This window comes from Osmerus eperlanus, chromosome 5 (genome assembly GCF_963692335.1).
Source record: "Osmerus eperlanus chromosome 5, fOsmEpe2.1, whole genome shotgun sequence".
NCBI lineage: Eukaryota > Metazoa > Chordata > Actinopteri > Osmeriformes > Osmeridae > Osmerus > Osmerus eperlanus.
In genome coordinates this window covers 11,012,408-11,036,722 of record NC_085022.1, presented here as the reverse complement: position 1 = coordinate 11,036,722, position 24,315 = coordinate 11,012,408, and the positions used below count along the sequence as shown (strand labels likewise).

The 24,315-nt window shown below is 42.3% G+C and overlaps 1 protein-coding gene across 1 annotated transcript in view; it reads right to left on the bottom strand.

Moving 5' to 3' along the window:
- The window catches only part of tln2b (talin 2b), an 86,676-nt gene extending 63,705 nt beyond the window's left edge, over positions 1–22,971 (bottom strand). Inside the window, exon 1 of the mRNA XM_062461590.1 lies at positions 22,881–22,971. The gene's annotated coding sequence lies outside the window, so the exon portion shown is untranslated. The remainder of the gene's footprint in view (positions 1–22,880) is intronic.
- Between the last annotated feature and the right edge of the window lie 1,344 nt (positions 22,972–24,315).

The following is a 24,315-nucleotide window of genomic DNA, read 5'->3' as shown; positions in this document are numbered from 1 at the left end:
TGACACAAGGCACTTTTTGCCACAAAAACTTTTGTTCAGCCTAAACCGTAGCCTGGCTCTGCCCTACGGTGGCCCTGAAGTGCAAATCACACTCACTAATATGAGTGCATCCCCCAAATGAAAACACTCCCCCCAAATACGAATCAACTTCCCCCAAATAGGATGACGTGCTCACCTCCCCCCAATACAAAGGTACGCTCCCCCAAATGGGAAACGACACTACATTAACTCAAAAACACATTACATTAACTCAAAACGGAAATGGTTGGTACTGGTACTACACTTCGTCGCTGAATGGATGCAGTAACTAACAAAAGGCGAACGATCGGCTACGACTGAGCAAAAGCTGTTCACACCAGACGCGCATTTCTCCGCGCCGGTCACCAAGCCTTTCAGCTACTCTGAGCTTTCCTTTACGCTGACATGGTATAAACATGGCATTGGTAAAATTGTTGCTGGGGGTCATACAACAACTCCCTGTGCTTTTCAACTTCGAGAATTCATTTTATGCTGATTTTAGAAATCGACTTGGGGGTTCTCTCTCGGTAGGCTATGTCTGCACTCGTGTGTTGTGTGAAACGCGTGACAACTCGTTTCTCTCAAACAAACAAAACAACTACGGGCATGCTAGCTCATTGGATCAATCCGTTTATTTTCATTCGTTTTCATCAGGGTAACCACATGTAAAGGACGTTCGTTACCAACATTGTGTAATTATAAAGTCTACAACTTTACAAAAGTTCACCGTAGTCTACAATTAATGGAGTAAAATCTTAATAACATGTTTTTTTATTCAAATATATCAACTAATATGGTGTATTTCATCATGCTGCAGCCGATTTCGCAAGCGTCTCGCCAAAAAAATCGACCAGCTGCCGAAACGATCGCTGCAGATCGCAGGCGATCGCAGGCAATCGCGGCGCTTTGCAGCCAGTGTGGTCGGTCCCATTTGATAACATGGGCGCTGAAAGAAAAAAGGAGGCGCTTCCAGGCGCGTCGCAGCAGATCGCAGCCGATCGCAGGCAGTGTGTCCCAGGCATATAGATCATCACTTAATATGGTACCTGGAAAATCAGGAGGTATACATGGAATTATTTTTCAAGGCAAGCGTGGGAACCCTGAATAAAACCGCGGCTTGTACCCCGATTTTACAGTTTTTTTGTGGTTTTACGGTTTACATTTATTCATTTAGCAGACACTTTTATCCAAAGCGACTTCCAAGAGAGAGCTTTACAAAGTGCATAGGTCACTGATCATAACAACAAGATAGCCACAAAACATTGCGAGTAGCCAAAACATGAAGCACACATTGTGAACAACCAAAGTAAGTGCCAAAGGGAAGAACCATAAGAGCATGTAGCTAAACAAGTTACAATTAAACAACATGAACCGCTATACGTGCAAGTGTACCTGTGGAAAAAACAAGCAACAATAATAAAAACAATATATCACAGCGAGTACAAAAAATTTAAATCAGTTACCACTAACCACAAGAGCAACAAGTCTCTGAGCAAGAGTCATTGTGATCCTTGAGGAAACTAACATCGGGTCAAGCGAAACATTCCTAAGTACCGTTGTACTCCCGGAACAAGTGCGTCTTGAGCCTTTTCTTGAAGGTGGAGAGACAGTGTCTCTGATGGAGGTGGGGAGTTGATTCCACCACTGGGGGGCCAGACAGGAGAAGAGCTTGTGTTGGGACCGGGCGGTCTTGAGCGGTGGGACCACCAGGCGGTTGTCTGAAGAAGACCGTAGGTGACGGGTGGGGGTGTAAGGCTGCAGGAGAGACTTGATGTAGACGGGTGCAGTCCCGTTCACTGCTTGGAAGGTCAATACCAGGGTCTTGAATCTGATACGGGCCATGATAGGTAGCCAGTGGAGAGAGATGAGGAGCGGGGTAACATGGGAGCGTCTGGGTAGATTGTAGACCAGGCGGGCCGCTGCGTTCTGAATCCTCTGAAGAGGGCGGGTTGCACATGCTGGGAGACCAGCGAGCAGCGAGTTGCAATAGTCCAACTTGGAGAGGACAAGTGCTTGGACTAGCAGCTGGGTGGAGTGCTCAGACAGGTATCTCCTGATCTTCCGGATGTTGTAGAGGGTGAATCTACATGACCGGGAGACCGCAGCAATGTGGGCCGTGAGGGAGAGCTCGTCGTCCATGGTAACCCCAAGGTTCCTGGCAGAGGATGAAGGGGTCACCGTCGCAGATCCCAGGGTGATTGAGAGATCGTGGGAGATGGAGGGTTTAGCCGAGATGATGTGAAGTTTATATTTCAAAGCGGCGTAGCCCGGTTTCAGAACAAAAAAGTGTTGTCCCAAGATCACAGACCATGCAGCTAATTTAGTTGCTCAACACTGGAACGGGGGCTTATTGAAAGAGGAATTGAAAGAGGAATTATTTACTGTGTGGTCTCAGTTACACTATCAGGGATTGGAAATACAGTGACTTGCTAAAGTAGGCAAATTGCTAGTAGAACATAACATTTCATAATAATTTCAGTAAATCAAACAGCTGCAAGACCCAGTGAAATGTTATATAGGCCTACAGCTAGCAAACCAACATTAGCTAGCATCGCTAACAACATTGGCTAATTCAACTTCGGTAGGCTATCCTCAGGATTTGCAAGCTAGCTAAACTTATACCATATCTAAAATTATTTTGTAGACATAACAATGGATTTTGCCACGCATGGACATATCCACAACCGAACTGTGTTACTGCATGCTGTAAGATCGCCTAGCCTACTCGTGCATTGCTTGGTAGCTCTATCATTGTTCCCATATCAAGCGCGGCGTATTTCAGTGTGTGTTAAAAACCGATTTATAAACACAAAAGTCCCATTCTGGTGGGGTGCAGGTTATAGAAAATGCGGCTTGTTTTCCAAAAAATACGGCACTTACATTTGAAAACAGTCCTTTTTAGGATTTGACAACTGTCTGTTTGCCAATACAGCAGTGTTGAATGGATTTCAGAGACACAGAGAACAAATGGCACTCAAGTACAAATAGATTCCTTTCTGTGCTGCTGCTTGCTGGGGACATTAGCCAAGCTCCCCTTAGTGACAGCTACGTAAGTGACATGAGATCCTGTGTGATGAAAAGGATCCCTCTGCTATATGGGGTCCCCACTCTTTAGAGCCTGAATGATCAAGGACAAAAAGACCTGCAGCCTTAACCAGGGGCGGAGCTAGACTCTCAGTACAGTGCTTCATCACGGGGCCTTCTGCTACCAAGTCATTTTAAAATTAAAACCGTAAAAAAATAAAACGGTTAAATATCTGATGAATGCACATGTTATAACGTGTCACTTGTTGAGACAAGTATGTCAAATAAAACACAAAGAAAAGCCACATTTTTGGACAAATTTGTATTTACGAACACAAAAAGTTTTGCCAGTCAAGTAAAAATGTTTCAACACCACAGACAACGACAGCTGATTGACAACGATGGTGCTGAACAGGCCAAGTGCGCTCAATCAGATGATGAGAAGTATGATGTGAGAGGAGCACACGATGCTACCACACTTCTCCTACTATCTCGTTCTTTTCTTTTTAATGCGCCCGATTTACATTTTTGTAACTATTCTCTTAAGTGCTAGGCTATATCTATGGCGCTGCCACTGTCTAACTGTACTCCCTGGATAAATATTGTCTAATTTCTGGAAAAAACGAAAAAGCAATTTGAGAAAGAAGCAGACAGAAGGGTTGCATTATGCATTTGAAGGTTAAACTGTCAAAATGTAAGTAAATGATGCAAGATCAGTGGTGTTTGAGGGGCCCCTTATTGGCACGGGGCCCTGGGGCGGCCGCACCCAAGCACCCACGCTATCTCCGCTACTGGCCTTAACCCTAAACCAAAACCCTTGTCTATGGTGACAGTCCAATGGGATTGTTATAGACTGGGGTGATGTTGTTACAGACTAGAACTTACACAGGCCATATCTAATACGTGAACATTATTATCTCCCTTTAAAGCCTAATTTTCTAAGGCCTCAGTTGTAATTGTGGCAAGCAACGTAGCATAGCAAATGTACATTTTGCACCTCACACATTTTCCTACACCTCAGTCTGCTACTGTACTATATGCTCTCCATCATTCAGTACCATCCAGCCAGAAGCAGTTGCCATATGCCATTTTGTCGTATCAATATACAATCTGTCTGCCCCTCTGAGCAATTGTCGACTGGGTTGGAGCTCTATCTTGCTTCCAGAGAGAGTAAACAATCGAGAATCATATAGTCAGCACTACCTTTCTCTATCCCTAACCATAGTGCACTACAGTTATCCGCTTTTATAACGTGATGATATAGAGCCTTTTATGAGCTGTTTGGCCAGGTCTTTGTCACTGCTGCTGTTGCTGTGTGGTTGACTATTACAGTGCTTGCTCATTTAGTTCAATGGGTACAGCGGTGGGCTTGGGGAGCCAGGTGCCATTAGAACAAACAGCTTCCAACTCCAGGATAGAGACAGTGAACGTCTATACTCTTTGCTGCGCTGTGGAATCCACAATGGTGAACTTCAATGCACTCTGCAAAATGAAGACAAATACACCCCTGCATGAGTACTACATCTAATAACACATGCATATGTGCATATTCCCTTCCTGTTGCCCCCTACATTTCTATCATCCTGACAAGGACTTAATACTCCAAAGTACTATGTAGTGGTTGTGGCAACCAAGGAACTCAGAATACAGTTGCACCTTGCATCGCTTAAGAGAAACACACAACCAGGGACAGTTTATGGTAATCCCAAAAAGGCATTTACTAACAAAAAGCATTAAAGGAAAATTAGGCACAAAACCAATACCTTAACCCAATTTGATATTGTTGAAGCCACTACATTGTCAGAGTGACCTACTGAACTCATGGATCAGATAATAAAGTAGACGTTGATTTGCAACCCTCTGTGTTGTCAAAGTCAACACAGCAATACCAGAGGTTATTTTAGAGTACCGGTACATTATGTTTCCATACGCCTCTCTCAATCATTGAGTCTCAGTTTTAAGAGCTCAGCATTTTGCTGTAGCTACTCACTAATTGCCTAAATGAGTTTTGCCACAATTGCACAATTCATAATGCTGACACACACATCTCATTAGTTAATTGGGTCCATACATATGCGTTTTAGGCTTAATGAGAGTATGTTTATCATTTACACTTTTTGTGTGAGTATGTTTAATTGTTTACACCAATCCCAACAATTCACAGTTATTGCTACTTTTCATCATGACTAATACTGACAAAGTATATGATGTGAAGACAGCACATAATGACTAATGTCAGAATTATATAGATTAACTTTAAAATAACCATCTGCAGAATGTAGAAGAACATGTGAGAAGCAACTGTATGCATGTGTTGGACGATGCACAACCCCGAGTAAAACATCACAAATCAAGAGACAATATGAATATTCATATAATGTACACAGTATGTCTCTATGTCTAAAAAAAGCATCTTACCACACTTATCACAAGACCTGATCATACTGTAACCTCAAGGTGAAATCCATTCAATGTTCAGATCTAGTCTATTAACAGACATCCCAAGTCTCACGGAAGGTCCGGAAGTCTCCCGCATTTCAATAGCGGCTCCCTGACGCCCGCAAATGCTATACAATCTCAAGGAAATCGGGGATTTTGTATTTCGAGCGAGCGAGAGACTGTCCAATGGTCATTTCTGGTAGAGATGGGGAGGGGGGGGGGGGCTCTATTTAGAGAAAAAGAGCATACTTAAATCTTAAGTCTCTTAACCCTTGTGTTATCTTCGGGTCGTTCTGACCCATCAGTCATTGTGACCCACCGTCGTATTGCGACAACTTTACCGCATACAAAAACAAAGTGAAGCATTTTCTTTTAACCGTTGGGCTGTCTCAGACCCCCCACATTGCGAAGGTTAAAAGAAAATTATTTTTATTTGGTTTTGTATTGGGTAAAATTGGGTAAACACAACGATGGTTCGTTATGAACCTTTGGGTCATGTGACCCGAAGGCAGCACGAGGGTTAAGTTAATTGTATTACATGAGAGCTTAATACATTTTGAGTATATTTATCTTGCTGTCCAAGTGTACTTATATGAAAAGATTTGTATTTGTATTTGCATACCTAATGAAAACTTTAATATCTGTAAGTATGTTTGTAGCCTACATCTACTATACAAGTCTACTTTAAGTATATACATATATATATTAGTGGTGGGCCGTTATCGGCGTTAACGCGCTGCGACTCTTATCGGCGATAAAAAAAATAAATATCGCCGTAATCTATTCTCAAAGTTGGGTTGAGAGCTGGGTCTATACTACGCAAGCTATGATGACTTTCACCTTGCTATTTTAGCGCGGATGTATACCTAACCAAATTGCACTGTAGGGGGCGAGAACGAGTCTTCGAACATGTGTGTTTATGCCTTGTGTATGAAATTATCACATCAAACGTGACGTGCTAACATGGATGCAGCTATGAAGCCGCCTGGTTTGCTTCAGGGAAAATGTATTTAAGAAGCTTCCCAATGGAAACCTCGACAATACTAAGGTTGTTTGCACCTTGTGCTATGCGGAATTAGTTTACTGTAGGAGTTCTTCCAGTCTCAAATACCACATAAACGCAAAGCATCCCTTAGCTAATGCGGAAGATGCCGGGCACTGATGTAGCGCAGGAGAAGAGTCGTCGTCAAACTACCATGTTTGAGTGCAACCGAGGCAAGCCCGTCAGCACAGCTCTATCAGCCAAGATAGCTAATCTAATAAACAGTTAATAAACAAAAGTACATCTTATTGAACATAATTTATTTTCATCACTAATTATCATAGTAGAACAGCTTTCTCAAGCAGTTTGTGATGCATTTTGGAAACAGGAGATGAGCTCAGGGGCCGGTTGCACAAAGCACCTTAAGTTAAGATTTTCCTTAAAGTCAGAGTTAAGGTTTCCTTAAAATGTAATCGGTTGCACAAAGCACCCTTAAGTATTTTCCTTAAGGTTTCCTTAAATGTTCCCTTAAGTATTTAAGGTTTTCTCCTTAACTTCGTCTTATACTTAAGGAATCCCTTAAAGTTCGTTAATTAACGAACTTTAATTAAGCGTTGCACGAAAGACCTTAGCAACCAAACTAAGGAAGAAAATTTAAGGTACCTCTAGTTCATTTTTAATCCGCAACATGGCCGAGTTTATGGATATAAATGAACGTAGGCCTATCCCAAGAAGTGTTCCGCGACCGCGAAAACCCAATGGATACACTTAATGATGAGCAATTGATCTTAAATTATAGATTTGACCGGCAGTCAATTTACGAATTGTCCGACCGTTTACAGTTGAGTCGATACCAATGATATTTGCTACCATCACTGCCTCATCTGAAAGTGGTTTTGGAGGTGGACCACCACCTGAAAATGTATTCCAAACAAAATTTATTTTATGTCAATGTAGTTGTTTTATAGCACTCTGTATAGGCTACTGTGCTGCTGCAGTCTAAACATGAAGGCTATTTACGGGTCGGCTAGTCTACCTCGACTAGCTACTGTAACAGTAAATGTTACAAAACGTTACTGTGTAGCAACTACAGTAAGCTACACCTACAAGTAAAGTTGATCTCACCAGTTTTGTTGGACTCCCTCCTGAAATGCGTGATCTCTTTTTTGGACATTACAGTTAAGTTATCATATTTTTTTTGAATTTCTGAAATTGACCATTTGATCAAACTTCGTGAGTTTATGTTGGTTGCTATTTCCTCCCACATTCGTAGTTTTTTGTGGGCTGTTATGTGCGGATCGAATTTACTTTTCAGTAAAAAAAATTTTTGGGACAGTTTGCTATATTCCTGTAGAAGGACAATCTTTTCCTCCTCTGACCAATTCGGTTTTCTTGCCCTTTTTTTTCAATTTTTAGCTCTACTGTAGCTCTTGTAAGGTGACTAACGATAAAACTGAACAGACGCGGTCACCGTGGAAACGGTCGAATTTTACTGCTGTGAAATCACGTTTAATGTAGTAAATCCCTTAACGTTTCACCTTAGCTAAGGAAACCATTTAAGGGATTCTGTGCAACCCCCTTAAGTAAATCCCTTAGCTAAGGAGAAATCTACCCTTAAGTGTCATACTTAAGGAAAAAACTTAAGGTGCTTTGTGCAACCGGCCCCAGGTCTATGCGCCAGCTGTCTTGAGAAGCCCGTTCTCAAAGACTTACTTTTAGTCATTATTTGGGTAGCACACATATTCTGAATGCCTTCGGCGGAATTCAAATGAGCCATTTTAATCTAGATTAATGAACGCCAAGATTACAGTGAGATTAATCTAGATTAAAATAGAATAAAATAGAAAAATAAAATCTATACCCACTATTATATATATATATATATTCTCTGGGGTATAGAAAACATACAGCTTTGAAGCCATGAATGTATTTACAAACCACAACAAGGTAATCTACATTTTGATTAGAGTGCAACCACCTTAAAAATGACTGTATAGACTGGTGTTTATAATAGGCAGCTAGCTAGTATATTTAAAGCACTTAGACAGAGAAGCATTAAAGTTGGATGAACCACCAACACCAAGCCATAGTAAATTAACTCAAAGTCTGCTTCTCAGCTACTAAAGTTGTACTAGCCAGGAGGCCAGGCAGAGGGACATACAGCTCCAATACACAACCAGATTGCCTTCACAGTCAGAGGACAGCAGCACAGAGAAGCCTGCCATGCCACACTTCCAACCAGAGCTAACAAGGAGGATGTGCTCCAGAGGTCTGTTGCAGGCGAGCAAGGCGGGGAACCACAGTTCAAGCTTGTACATCTATTTGTGAGGCAGAGCACACAGCCGTATCCCCCCACAGTCTAAAATGCTTTAATCTCTCCATTTAGATATGACACTCTCATGTAATCTTCCCCCTCATAACCCCCGAGGTTCACAAAGAGGCAGGAAATGAAATCAATGCTGTTTCTCTTCCCGGTGGCTGTGCATTACTATATTAGCATGGACGCTACAGATGTAGCAGTTAATCAGATTTATCACACAGCCATCAGAGACCGGGTGTCCCTTAACAACGCACGCAAGTGTTTAACTTGGACAACCTTTTGCCAACAACAGTTTGACCCTCTCAGGTTGAGCAGGTTGCTGAGCCGTGCTGGGGTCCTCAACACAGTCTCATGTGTCCCCTTAAACGTGAGGGCATAGCTGTTGGTTTTTGGCAGCATCACAGGGGGTAAAGCAGGACCCATCAGCTTATTAGCAATATTAATACAATCTCCCCACGCAAAAAGACCAAATAATCAAACAAATGGTCTGATGCGACAAAACCTCCAGACAAATCGGGCAGCAGCGCTCTGGCGTATCTCCTCTGTTACATAGTCGGGGGCTAGAATGTGCTGTTGGAGAGTTGTATCTCAGCATTCATTGTTTGTCTGTTTCGGAACAACATATCTTCCTTCGTTAGCAGCGTGTGGATGTGCAGGAACATCTGGACAGCAGCTGTGGCCAGCCAGCCTATAGAGGTCAGTAGGTCAGAAGCCTTCTGGAGCCACGACATCTAATCCCAGTCATGGAGATCTTTCTTTGGAAAATTAAACCACCACAGCCCCAGAGCCTCACTCTGCTTATAGGGGAAACCCGCCTACTTTCATTGCTACCCCACTCGAAACCACCACTCCCCTCTCCGCCACCCCCTTCCTGGAAAACAGAGATTCCGAATGATTAGTCGTGCCTTCCCAAGGGAGAAAGTGGCGGCTGGGGAGGTGGGGGGTGGTTGTAATTCAGTTAGCCCCTCTGTTCTGCACTATAGAGGAGCTGTGAACGGGAATCCGACATTTCTATCTGATTGGACTAAACTGGCTGTGCAGATCCAGTATACAGAGAGGATAGCACCATGTGACATGGCCCTAGGTGCGTTGCATTACACTCAAATCTCGACACTGTGACCCCCGGTGATAAATACAATCTCTCCTCTCTTTTCTCCACCCTGACAACCTCAGCTTAAACTAAATTCACTGTGAGGTTTGAATGTGAAGGGATTGCGTGCTATGGCCTTTACAGCCTAGAATGAGCTGCCACATGACAAGACAACCCAGCCACCTTATACGGTCTTCCTCAGAGCGTCGTTCACGTGACAGCCTGGCTCTCTTTCTCTGTTTCTCTCTGACTCTCTCACCCTGGTGCCTCCTGGCTCTCTCTCTCATTCTCTCAGTCTCTCACAGAGAATACAGCCTCCCCTTTCAGAGAAGAAACCTTTTGGCTGCCTCTTTGTCCCACCTCTCTGCAGGGGATTCATACAGCACCACACTGCCTCCCTCGATGCGCCCATCATTTACGAAAGCCTCTTCCCAGGCCCAGACAAATCAAATCAAACTGTAAATATAGCTCATGTTCCCTGGGTTGAGCTACTCACACAAGTCAGGAGAACAGAAATAAATGCCAGAGATCCTGACAGTCATAGAATAATGCCATCAATAATCCCACATGTGGCACTAGCCTTTTAGATGGAGTGGATTATGAAGCATGCAGTGAACATTGATAGTTGATGCAAATGTAGCTAAACATGCAGACCTGAATACAGCCTGGCCCTAGCAGCTAGGGGTCTTCTGTATAGACATATCCACCAGCCATGGTCATTAGTGCTGGTGAATGACCTTTGAACCCCCAGTTGGCACACACCTGGCCTTGTCACATGACACCAGCTCGCTCTGCTGGTCTTGCTCTGGAAACGGGCCATCTCCAGAGTAGAGCAAGTATAGCCTGTCCACTGTGTGTGGCCCATCACCTAGCACCCACCTGCCAGTGGCTGAGGGTCCATCTCACGTCTGTGGAAACTGAAGACTGGTCCTTCTTGGCTGTGCAGCTGCCAGGCAGCATCCACAGCATATGGTAAAGGTCGTAGGAAGTTAACACAATATCGTTTTAAACTCACACACAGCGTTTCCATTTGGGTACTGCTCCACGAGGACCAGAAAAAACACTTTTACATTCCACTTGTTTTTCTATTAATAGATTCCAAGTGTGATCCTTCTGTATGTGCCAAATGGTGTCAGTAGTACATTAGATATTCTCTTTTGGATATAGCTACAGTACGAGCAGGAACCCCAAAGGCATTCTTAGCACACACTGCTCGCCGAGCACCTGCTGAAGGAGTATTTGAAGCTTTTCTAGGTAAAGGAGTAAAATGCTCATTACACAGTGTTGGCATAGGTGACCACACCAGTGACAGAGAGTGCAGTCACTGTCACTCCATGCCAAAGTGATGCTGTTTGTAGAATAATGGAGCACATTCGCGGCATGCAATGATAGGATAGATATAACCCTGTTTAAAGTTGCTAAATAGAGCATTTCGTGAGATAAATGTCTCTTTATGTTTAGTATATATTTTAGATTATAATTGATGCGACAGTGAACATAAATGTTCATGCGTGCAAGTCTCATGTATGAGTGTGTGGGGGAGAGCAACAGAATGGGGATTTATGTGACTAATGATTAATTCCCAACCATGATTGAATGCGTGCAGTGATGAAAAAAATTAATGAAAAATGGTTGCCATCAGAATTCATGAAAATTGAAATAGCATGATCCATCATACATTTTACACCACTACAGATCCTGCCAAAATACCGTCGGAGTCCTTGGTGAACATGTAAACCCTTCTACACACATGATTGAGGGGCACACCATGCATTCTTATACTAAAAATATTTCTCTACCGGATAGAGCAATTTGGGAATTTGGTAAATGGTCATTCCCATGTTAGCTGTGCTGTTTCTGTTGAATTGTCCTCTCTCAGCACATGTGGAAAAAGCTCCAAGTCCTGCCACTGCTTCCTCCTATCAATACTGAACCCAGTACAGAGCAGCCTGTCTCCTAAAGAGGATCAAAGAGGGCCATACAGTATGAGCAGACATGATTGGAGTGGAAATTGAGGAAGGGGATATGTAATTGGAGGATGTTCATGGTGCAGAGTGGAGGAGGTTAGATACACTCCAGAGGTCACTGCCTAGAACACGTCGGATTTGATCTCATTCCAGAGAACAGCGTCCGTGCTGAATGGCACAGAAATCTTATTCTTAACATTATGATAAGAGTGGTTCTCACAGGGAAAAGCACATCAAATGCTTGTATTGGATATCGTACATTTGAGAACATAGAGCCCCTGATGTGACTTTACGTTAATACTATTAAGCATTAAGGTAAAATGTGAGTGACCAATCAATTTTTCATTACAATAACTGCAGCAGAACAAGAGAACAGAAGGTCTTGAAGCGTCTCAAGTATACAGTAACATGATAGGTGGCCATTGCTTACCAGCAACCCAAAAGACACTCAAGGTCAAAGGAAAGATGTTGTGCATGCACAGTAGCTACAGTACTAAAAGCACTGCCTAAAAACAATTTCTTAAAACCGCAGATGTTCTCTGATTACAGTAAAATGCCAGATATGCGAGCAAAATCCCTACCGATTTTGACCAGGGCTTCAGCAACAGCACAAGCAACACAACAGATTCCCAGAGCCCCATGCTACTCCTACTAGTATGGGACCAGACTGTGAGAATGGAGTGATCAGTAATACAGATGGATTAAATCAACCATGGGGGGTTTGTTCCTACTCTATCTAAGAACCCTGCTGTCATCATTTGACAACAGCACACATGGTGCACATCGAGTGTAGCCTGGCTGCCAAGGGCATCCTTTTGCATCAGACAACATGCTCTCTGGGATGGAGGGGCTATGCATGCCCTCTGTCAGGAAGAGTGGGCCACACAGTACGTTCAGGTTCAAAAACATAAGCAGTTACAAGCCAACTGAGCACAAGCAGAGGAGGAAGAGGAAATATGTCTGGTTTATATCAGCTGACGGGGCAAAAACACTGAGCGACAGTGAATTAGTTAAGAATTACGCAGTATCTGACTTTGTATGTGCATGGTAGCCCACATATTACAACAATTAAGTAACTGGTATCAGTGTGTGCTGTATATAGTTTCCCATCATGTGAAATCACTACATGGGTTTGAGAGTCCATGTCATTAGTCACTTCTGGAAACGACCAATGTAATCCAAGATATCACCATTGAGGGTAACCTGAGTACTCAGCTGCCCTTAAGACAAGGTTACTGCTGATGAGCTGAATACACAGGGCTAAAGTAGCACACACACTCACTCTGCGTCCAGCAGCCAAATGCATTTCCTTCCCAAAAGTTAAATCGTTTAGAGTGTGCCAAAGCGGCCCACGCTTCGAGTCAAGGTGCTGACGCCGTAGCCGTTCAGCCAGAGGACGAGGGGAAGAGAAAGGGGGAGAGACAAAATGAGGGAGGGTGGTGGACTGTCCGCTGGCCAAAGGAGAGAGACAAACAGTACAATAGAAAGAGACAGATAGAGGGGGGGAGAGAGATGAGGCACTGGGATCTGGAGAGATAAATAGAGACAGGCAGAGAGAGATAGAGGGGAGAGAGAGAGAGAGGGAGTTGTTCTCGCTGGATCAGCAATCTGCTGTAGAGAGAGGAGAGAGACAGAGAGAGAGATCATCTTAGCAGAGGACAGCAGTAATTTCCCTGCTGCTTTTGAAAGAGGAGGGATGTGTCCACCATGCAGTCAGCTGCCAAACACCAGGGCCTGGAGGAACAAGACCTCAGCTGACCTGGACAACAACTACTGGCTTGTCAATCCCCCATAAAAAAAGATCAATAGTGTAGTTGAACTACAAGATGATTTTCTGCATGTATTTGTCCATTTCCCTCCAATAACTGTGACTACTCCACTTATCCTTTGCCCTCATCACCAGGAAGTCTGGGTTCATGTTCTGGACCTTGCAGCTGTTGCAGTAGGGATGATAGCCCAAGGCCAATTTCATCACAGTATGTCAATCATGTAGATGAATCATTGTAATGAGTATAAATAATGAGGAAATGGTGCATTAAAAGGAAAAGCACCTTTACTGGAACTCTTCTGCGCAGCAGAATTTGATAGCAGGACACCAGATCGATGGTGAGCAGCTTAGCCTGCAGCCTCCACACCCTGACCTTTGAGGTCAAGACCCCTCCTAGAATGCTGATGAGGGGGGAAAGACAATAGTTTACTGTATCACCAGAGTCTACTGCCTATTCTCCTAGCTAACCACAGCCTAGAAATTACTTGGTCAAATCCCTAGTGTCTCAACAGCACAGTCCAGCATGTAGCTTTATTGTGTAAACGCAACTGTAAGACAACACTGTATTCGTTCATGTCTTACGTCTCATCTGAACCCCTTGATAGACTCACGCTGTGAATATACTGTACTGCAGCCAGGGAGGGACTGTCCTTTTCATTCCTGTGAAGATGATAAATATAGCCCTATTGATAAATTTTAGCATAGGAGTGAGGGCATTCTGCTGTAACAATGGTCCACTACCCAGGGAAAAAAGAACCTGGCAGGTTGCAACAGGTTACCATCATTCACCTGGCACAACGAGCAGCCATCAATGCCCCATGCCCACTGAGAGCTCTGATGTGTAATAAAGTTCATACATAACCCTCCCTAAGAGCCTGGGAACCATGATCACCTAGTAACTCTATTTACTGTAACTGTTACTTTAGAACAGTTTAGCCGAGTGTAGAGTAGGTCAGAAGATGAGCGAAACACTAGACACTCGTCTTGCAGTACATTTGCTGCATTGATTATGTGGCTACAGCTACACACTCCATGGTATTTAGATGGTCAGAACTGGGAACAAATATTTCAAAGCCTGAGGAGCAGCGGTTGCTCTTCTCAACTGTTCCCCTTTTTAACTGCAGCTGAATAGACTCATGATCCTTGCCACAGATAATCAATTCCCCTCAGGGGAAGCATTTTCCAAGACATTCCTGCCCTTTTCCATAACAGAAAACAGAGATGTTTATCCCTTTCTTCTATAAGAAACCATAAACTGTAGAAGGACTATAAACTAGTACTCCTCAATGATCAATTAGATCGTCACCACAAGAAGTGCATACAGGAAAACAAATTCAGTCATCCCCAACTGAAGAAATTTCCAAGGCAAAGTTAAATCCTTCCAAATATCCCTTCATTGTGTTCATTTTTACTTGAATGAAAAGCCTTGAGGTAAATAATGTAGCCATGACAACACCTTAACCTTAAAGACTCATACCAGACCTGTGTAGGTAACCTAACTGAAGTGATGCCCCATTATGCTGGCTCATACTGGCATCTCGCTTGACCCACAGATGAGGAGGCTGGCATTATGCGCCATTGGCCTGACCTGAGCTGCACCACACTGGAGTCTACTAACCTACTTCTGACTGTGCCATGGTTGTGTTATAAGTTGTTACATCACCAACACAAGACGTCATCAGTACTGCAGTGTTTACCATATGTTTTTTCTAGGGGGGGCGGTAGACATACATTTTGCCTCCCATTCATTTTCAATGGAAGTCACGTGACAGGCGACGCAAGGCAGCGCGAACAGGGAGCCTAGCAAGAGAAGCGAACCCTATTCTATGCGTTTATTAGGGCATTTGTATTTGTGACGAGCAATGCCAGTATGTTGCCAGTCAAAACTAAACTGGCTATCATAACACAGTTGGCACAGTAGGCCTATATGCAAGGAAGTAAATGCTATTCCCAGCACCACACGGAGCCGGTCGCGAGGAGCGAATAGGCAAATTCACGCGAATTCTGTCGCTGCCAGTTGATCTACAGGCGATCAGGTGTAAATAACAAGGGAAACGTTGCGCAAAGTTAATTCGCAAATGAATTGAACTTTTGAGGCGACGAGCAAGAAGCAAATTGCCTGTGTGTGTGAACAGATTTTTCTCGCGCGTCCGTAAAAAAAAGATTATACAGCAATAGGATAATTATATATATTTTTGGTCATTCTTTTAGCGGGCGGGAGGTCGTTTTGGCAGGGCGGGCCAAAACATATTGAGTAAACACTGATACTGTCATCGTTATCATCCTAATTTTCTTCATGCACACCGTTCGTAAGACCAGCAAAAGCTCAGTCTTCCTTAAAATAAAAAATAGTTGAAATTGGAATGTTATTAAGTGTAGTTCATATTTTTGCATGTACACATGGTGACCATTCCTGTTGTGTGTTTGAATGATAAACAGAGTGAAAGTGGAGTAGTTGTCCAGGACTAGGTCATGAAGTGAGTGGGTGATATCAGAGGATTAGTCTATCCGTCTTGTTTTTTGTTCTGACCCCACTAGAATTTCCCTTGGAAAGATCTGGCAGTGTGAAAGAGGGGAAGTGGGGGGAGCAGTGTAAAAAGTACATGAGGAGAACTGAGGAGTGAATTGTCCCATCGACGATGAGACCTGTCATGCCCATTCCTCCCAAGACACAAATTCAGCTCACCTCTTGACAGCATGAATGTACGACCACAATAGATGTCACACACATACACTCAAACACACACACACACAAATCTATAGATTTAATCTGTGTATTACTAATATTCTATACTATAGTACTTTCCATCTATTCTGTGTCATATAGAAATGGGCAGGAAGTGTCTCTCTCTCTTGTTCCCTAGCAGCTGGTGGAGGGCAGCCCTAGGAGGCTGAGATCACACAGACAGCACTGAGCAACACATAGAAGTTGAAAACAGGGAACACAACGGCAGGGTCAGTGCGAAAGAAGAGGGTGTGTTCAAGTTTCCAACTCCCACACACTCATGCATTAATATGGTTCAACAACAACACTCTCCGATGTCTCCCTAATCCTTGCTTCCCCTAAATGTTTTCCTGGGGAGTTCCGTCCAGGAATGTTGTAATGGTGGCAGAGAAATTGAAACAGCTGAGAGAAAGAACACTTTCAAATTAAGTGGTGTGAAACACTGACCTTCTGTCTTTCTCTACACACACAGACTGAAAACAAACGCACATATAGGCTACAGATTGGCAGAAACACACCTTTGTGGATTATGAATGATAGGTTGGCTTTAATGAATCTGTCTTGTTGGCCATTCTTGTCAGTGCAATATGTGCTTTGTTTAGTTTGCAGTCTCTTTTGCCAATTTTATAAAAGCCACAAAAACATTCTCTCCCTGAAATGTCTAACCGCATTATCATCACACTATATCTGTCTTGAAACTGACATGACACGTCCACAACTGAAGCCTCAGCCACAGGGTAAGTTTAACACCTGGAGTCAGGTGGCTGAGCGGTGAGGGAATCGGGCTAGTAATCCGAAGGTTGCCAGTTCGATTCCCGGCAATGCCAACTGACGTTGTGTCCTTGGGCAAGGCACTTCACCCTACTTGCCTCGGGGGAATGTCCCTGTACTTACTGTAAGTCGCTCTGGATAAGAGCGTCTGCTAAATGACTAAATGTAAATGTAACACAAACAACAGCAACTAAATTAAATGTTGAGATGACATCCATTGGCACCTATTTATTTAAAAACATGCCTTCAAATACCTTACATAATTAGAAAAAATGTAATTGCTCTTGAATTCATCACTGAATAAACCAGATAAAGCAAATTCAAATACAAGTTTTATTAGATTATGTGTGGAAACTCAATTTGAGTAAATAACAAAAATGAATAACCTGCAGTTGATAAATATGAATATTATACATTAAAAGGGCATTGGATGGATGCATGGAGGGAACTAGTGTTAGCAGAGGCCTTGATGGCTTCACATAATCCTTAGTCATTTTGGTAATGGCCTCCTAAATGGCAGGCTTATGATCGGGCAAAGACAAACCATTAAGGAACACTTGACTTTAATTACTGTAGGATGAAAGGATCCATTACAGTACGAGGTAAACGTAGATAATGTGCGTTTAAATACTATGCCATACAACAGTATATCCAAAAAGACGAAGTAAGCAGTAGTATATCTTGGAGATGAAAACATTGACTATTGATGTCTGATTTGAATATCAGACCAGACATACTGTAGTCATGTTGAAGATATGTTTGAGTATGCTGTGACTGTTATCTCTCTATCTCTCTAATAATGCCAGGAATCTGTGTGTATATGTGTGTGTATGTGTGTTCGGTCAGTGTATTATTTATTGATAGGGCACAGAGCCCACGATGATGTTGGTGAAACACACCCAGATTTCTGGAATTATAGATAGTGCAGTGTCCATGATGACAGTTCTTCTCAGTTGCTTTGGTAGCTATATTTCTCAGATCACAATTAAATTCTCTGTCATCTCTGAAGTAGGCTACTTGTTCAACCTCCACATCATCTATTTTAGTCACTTATGCACATCTTAAAAGCAATTTCTCATTTATTTTAAACAAATTGCCAATGCTGTGGTACATTCATGCAAATGATTACCGGTATGTAGCCTTCATTTGTCTGCTGTTTCCTAGGTTATCAATTGCTTATGTTATGTTGATCAAAATGTATTATATTGTTTCTCTGTTAAATTGTCTTACCACCACAAACATCTAGACATTTAGTTCATAACAGAAGTCATTACATGCACAACGGTTGAGCCAGTTGTCATAATTGTAGTCTCCATACAGAGCTTGTATATACAGTTCTGCCTAAGGGGTGTTTTCTATGTTTACATTAATGTTTGTATTTTTTCCTTTGTGCTATGCAATGCTGGAAAATAGTCTTGTATTTTCTGTATCACATTCGCATAAATAAGACACGACAACTGACCGAGGAGACAAAATTTGTACGAACATTGTTCCTGTCATGCCAGTTTGTGGATCGCTATATCCCTGGTGCCCCCACACTAGCAAAAGTGCGCTCTTGGATACCCCTATGGTAGATTAAACATGATAAAGGGTCCTGTACGGTGGCCCAGTGTGCAAGAAAACGTTATAAACTCCCTTGTAGCGTGTCTTATCTGTTGAAAAAACGTGATGCAGTGCCCTCTAGGGTGCCCTACCAGATCGGTTGGGTATCGAGAACCGTTTTAGAACCAGTTCCAAATTTAGCATTTTTGCATTTTGATTCCTCTTCCTTCTTCGGTTCCTAACTTTATTACGAAGGGTATCACGATCACTTGGTGGTGTTTTAAAATTGCTAATTTGCAAAAGGTTTTTTTCCGCATTGTTCTCCGCCGGTTGAACCTTTCTCATGGCTACAGGCTGATGGGTTGACTTTACAGCTCAAATATAAAGCCCTATAAACTCCAGCTGCATCACAGACACAGGCACTATTCCTACCACTTTAGCCTCTTTGGTCAGATTCTTGAGGCATGGATATAGTGATCCACAAACGGGCATACGACAGGAACAATGTTCGTACAAATGTAGTCTCCTCGGTCAGTTGTCGTGTCTTATCTATTTATGCAAATGCAATACAGAAAATGCAAGACTATTTTACAGCATTGCATAGCACAAAGGAAAAAATACAAACGTTAATGTAAACATAGCATATACCCCTTGGGCGGAACTGTACATGCAAGTGAGTCAGGTGGTTGAGCGGTTAGGGAATCGGGCTAGTAACCTGAAGGTTGCCAGTTCCGCAGTGTCAAAATGACATTGTGTCCTTGGGCCAGGCACTTCACCCTACTTGCCTCGGGGGAATGTCCCTGTACTTACTGTAAGTCGCTCTGGATAAGAGTGTCTGCTAAATGACTAAATGTAAATGTCTAAATGTAAGTGCTGTGTGGTGAATTAGGCCCACAATTATTACAATTGGCTCAACCTTTTGTGCATGTGTAACAGACGTAGCTGCGCCCCCATCGGAGGTACACTCGGCCTACGTTCACCCACACCTGGGATCGAACCTGCCACCTCCGACATCCCAAGCATGACTACTACCAGCTATGCCAATGAAAAGCTCGCGCCATACTGGCGCAGGTGGCCTGTATACATACCTGAGGAGTGAGTTTACCTGATCTACACCAACTACACATGTAATGACTTCTGTTATGAATTAAATGTCTACATGTTTGTGGTGGTAAGACATTTTAACAGAGAATCAATATAATACATTTTGATCAACATAACATAAGCAATTGATAACAGGAAACAGCAGACAAATGGAGGCTATATAATCATTTGCATGAATGTACTAGAGCATTGGCAATTTGTGTAATGGGGCGGCTGTGGCTTAGAGGGTAGAGAGGGTTGTCTGTTAATCGCAAGGTTGGCTGTTCGGTCCCCGACTCCTCCCAGGCCATGTGCCGAAGTATCCTTGAGCAAGACTCTGAACCCCAAGTGGGCAGAGCGGTGCCTTGCATGGCAGCTCGCCGCCGTCGGTATGTGTGAGTATGAATGGGTGAATGAGAGGCAAAATTGTAAAGGGCTTTGGGTGCCGTTAAGGTATAAAAACTATATAAATGCAGTCCATTTACCATTTTAAATAATGAGAAATTACTTTTAAGAAGTGCCTAAGTGACTAGAATAGATGATGTGGAGGTTAAACAACTACTTCAGAGATGACAAGGAATTTCAATTGTGATCTGAGAAATATATGTACCAAAGCAACTGAGAGGAACTGTCATCACCAGCTGCATCACAGGCATGGCACTATCTATCTAAATCTGTGTGTGTCACCAACTTCATCGCGGGCACTGTGCGCTATATATTATTCCAGGAATCTGTGTGTGTGCCACAAATTTTATCACAGGCACTGTGCACTATCTATAGTTCAAGTCATCTGTATTTGTGTGTTTCACTGACATCTTAATCACCAATTGCATCACGGCACTGTGCACCAGTACAGTGAATGAAGGTCTCGGATTTCTTCAAACAATCCTGTTTTCTTCCATAATACATTAGGTAGGCCTACGTCTGATAAACTGTGCTACTTTACATCTGAGCTAGTCTTTCTAGAGGTTACCTCACTATGGGAGATTTTATGAGATTTGGAGGATGGCCACACTAGACTACACGTTAGCATGTGAAACTTGTATTTGAATTTGATAATAATATAACAGTATTATGACTTTGCTCTAGTCATAGTTTTCACGTGACGTCACGTTCCAAGGGGCACGCCCCCTTGGAGGGTAAAAAAGACTTTCCGCTGCCCGCCACCCATTATAAAGTCATACATTTTCTTTGAGTCTAATCCTTTTGTGTTGCCAAAATGAAAGATAGTTGTTGTTCTATCGGATGCAGTAATCGAAGAGGAGACAAGCCTGGGCTGTGTTTCTTTAGAATTTCGTCCGATAAAGAAAACCCACAGAGGAGGAGATTGTAAGTAAAAATTTAAAGAAAAGTTGACTTTCCGTTTGAATAGTTAGCAGTTGTTTAAGAGAGAGAGGGGTTAACTAGTTTACAGTAATTAGGCTATATCACATAGCCTAGTCATCACATATATAAAAACCTTGCTGTTTTTAGTGGCAGAAATACGACAGCGGGTGCTGTATCGCAAGTGCCCAACACTTGCAGTTTGTGTCCATATCTTTCTTTTTCTTTAGCTAAGAGGTGATCCAAAGAAACGTGGGAAGGTAAATTTTCCGGCTTTTGCTGCGTCTCAAAGGTGTGAGCCGCCATTGCCAGCAGCTTTCTGCCCTCCAGGTCACTGCGGATGTCACGTGACTGAAAACTATGAATAGCATTTTGTATTGAAAACTGTAAGAGTATGGACCATTTATAACATGTTATTAGTATCATACCTACATTTAATATAACATGTACGCAGTCCAATCTGACACAAATACTTTCTACAGGAAGAGCTATTTAGATACCACAAACCCTTTCAAACCACTGTCTCAACATGACTCTTTCTTGGCACATCACATGTCAATCTGATACTGAGGAAGTCTCTCACTGTCCTGTCACCAGCAGTGACAGACATATATTATTAAAGCCTCTTGTTTCTGCTCCTCCTTAGTACAAGGAAAGCTGACTCACTAAAAGGAATAAGGAGACATCGCTTGTCATCTGACCCAACATTCATGCAGAGTGGGCAGTAGAGGATCTCATGAAGTGTCTATTAGATTTGATGGGACAAATATGTCTTACAATAACTTTCTTGGGATCAAATGAAAGCATCCCAATTCATTAGTCGGGGAGTGTCCTAAAAAGTATGCTTTGTAGGGATCACATCCACTCCCACTACATTAACTCTTCCACACTTCACCTTATTGACTTCATCACTACAGACCAATCCAAGTGAAATTTAGTCCCTGTCCCATGTTAAATTGATAGGTCAGTTCAATTCAAATAACGTGATGCTGCATAATTTTTTCCCAAGGCTCTCAGTCTCTTACGTTCTCAATGTCAAGAGATCACGCAATGGTAAATTCTAGGCATGCGTGGAATATGTTTGGAAAGACCTTGACTGAAAAGCCTTGTATTTCCTTGCGTAAAGCCTATAGCCTACTATATATTTTTTGCGGCTTATTCACTTGAGGACAAATATTTTCTTGCTTGAGGATGCAAGGATTTTGGTCATGGTGTTTTTTCGGCTTTAGTGGGATTTTGCCAATACAAGACCAGTCACATTCTGCCAGATACGCCGGCCGTAACGTGGATCGAGCGACTGTCTTTCCACAAGCTCAGATAACTGAGCCACGGGTCGTCTAGCAAGTTAATTTCAAGAGCAATAGTCTTGCAATGAGGATACATTTCCTATCCCAACGCACATTGAAATCGGTTAAGGAAGCTCAAAGAGGTAATTGTAGCTATATAAATTGTTAAATAAGTCATTGATCATCGTTGATGTCAGGTGCAGATTTGAATCAGTCACCAGGAATAGCGCGCGTTAATGTGGATAGCCTATAATGAAAATGATCATTCATAGCTAATTGAACGAAAACAAACATTAAAAAACAAATGGCTTCTTATCATTAGAACGAGCATAATCCACAAACAGGGAGTATCGTGCATATATCGCAGAATGCCTAAAGAGATCTGGGCTTTAATTATTTTAAATCCATTAGCACTGCCAATTCAAAGCCCCAATTGAGTAAAGTAGGACAATTCCGCTGCCCTTAAAATTACAAATGATACTCACTGTAAACAGTAGTGTTTAAAAATACCTTGTAATGACAAAAAGAAAATGAAATCCTACCTGAAATCTGTCACTCGTTAATGCATGCGAACTGGCTAGGATGTACACACAGCAGCGGTCCAGCCTCCACGGTATCAAGCCCCTCCTCGTTTAGAGACTAGTATACTAGACAGGAAAAAAAAGATTTCTATGCGCAGAAAAGAGGAAACGCGTCACACTATCTAGCCCACATGTAGGCTACATAGATTAACTCGAGCATCTGTATCCTATATTTTGCATTTACATTTTCTATAGTTCTATAGTTTCTATAGTTATAAGAAGACAGTTCAACACACTATTCCCTTCGCTCTTTACTGTCTTTCACGTTGATATTGGCTAAGTTGCAAATAAGGTTTGGTTACAAGGGACATAAATGCAATGTTGAGTGGGCGTGCGTGAGTGGATTTATGGAGGCTGAAATCACCGGTGTTAATGAAATTCCGAATTTACATGTTGTAAATGTGGATTTCTTTGGGAAAGGGCAAGCTGTTTAGTGCCACACATTGTACGTTACACAAATTTCGTAATATTTATGAAATGTTTTTATTTGAAACATTCAAAGATGTATGGCTTTATACAGTAAAACAACTTATTGGATAGGCCTACAAGAAAGTGTTTTGACCTGTGTGGCTACACTACAGCTCAGGCCATTGAGGCAAATTAAACACACTTATCTGTTCAGCATGGCAGGTAGAACATCATTTAAGTTCAATCTAACCTGTCTGACAAGACACACAAATATGAGACCTTTGTTTAACATGCAGGCTCCATGCCCACATCAAAAGGCAAAGAAAATATGTATGAACCTTTCAACCCTTATAAAACAACTAACAATAGTCTATGTTATGTCAATGTGATGTAGATGAGAGTCTTCTCTTAGTCTTGTTACCTTCAGCTAGGCTTTAATTTGTCAACAGTACTTATGGCACCGCTAGAGAAACAACTTGTACGGTCTATGCACTTGGCATATGGCACCTTTTTTTTACAGCCTGCCTCAACAGCATGCATGTAGTAGTAGGCTATGGTAGGAAAGGTTTATTGTTCTAACATTTTATAAACTTTCGTGAAAATAATAGTGGTTTATTTAAGAAAAAACAATTAAATGTAATAATATAATTATGTAAATCATTGGTTTTGGAATATTATTGTAAATGATAATTTACATTTAGTCATTTATTTTTGATCAGCGAATAAAGCTATGATGTTGCCTTTTATTTGGCTAACTACTGCCCTCTGTTGGGTGTAGTAGATAAGGAACATTATGGTTATAACCAATCTGCCCACACACTCTTTGAAGAGGAGTGTGTGGGTTTTTCATCATAGTGACTCTCAGTTTGGGTTGACTGATTACAGGTAGAGTTCAAACCTGTTGATTTTGAAGATAAATCACAAACTCGTACTCTACCTTGTGTCATAGGTGTAATTTGTGACACGCATATCACTTAACATGAACACT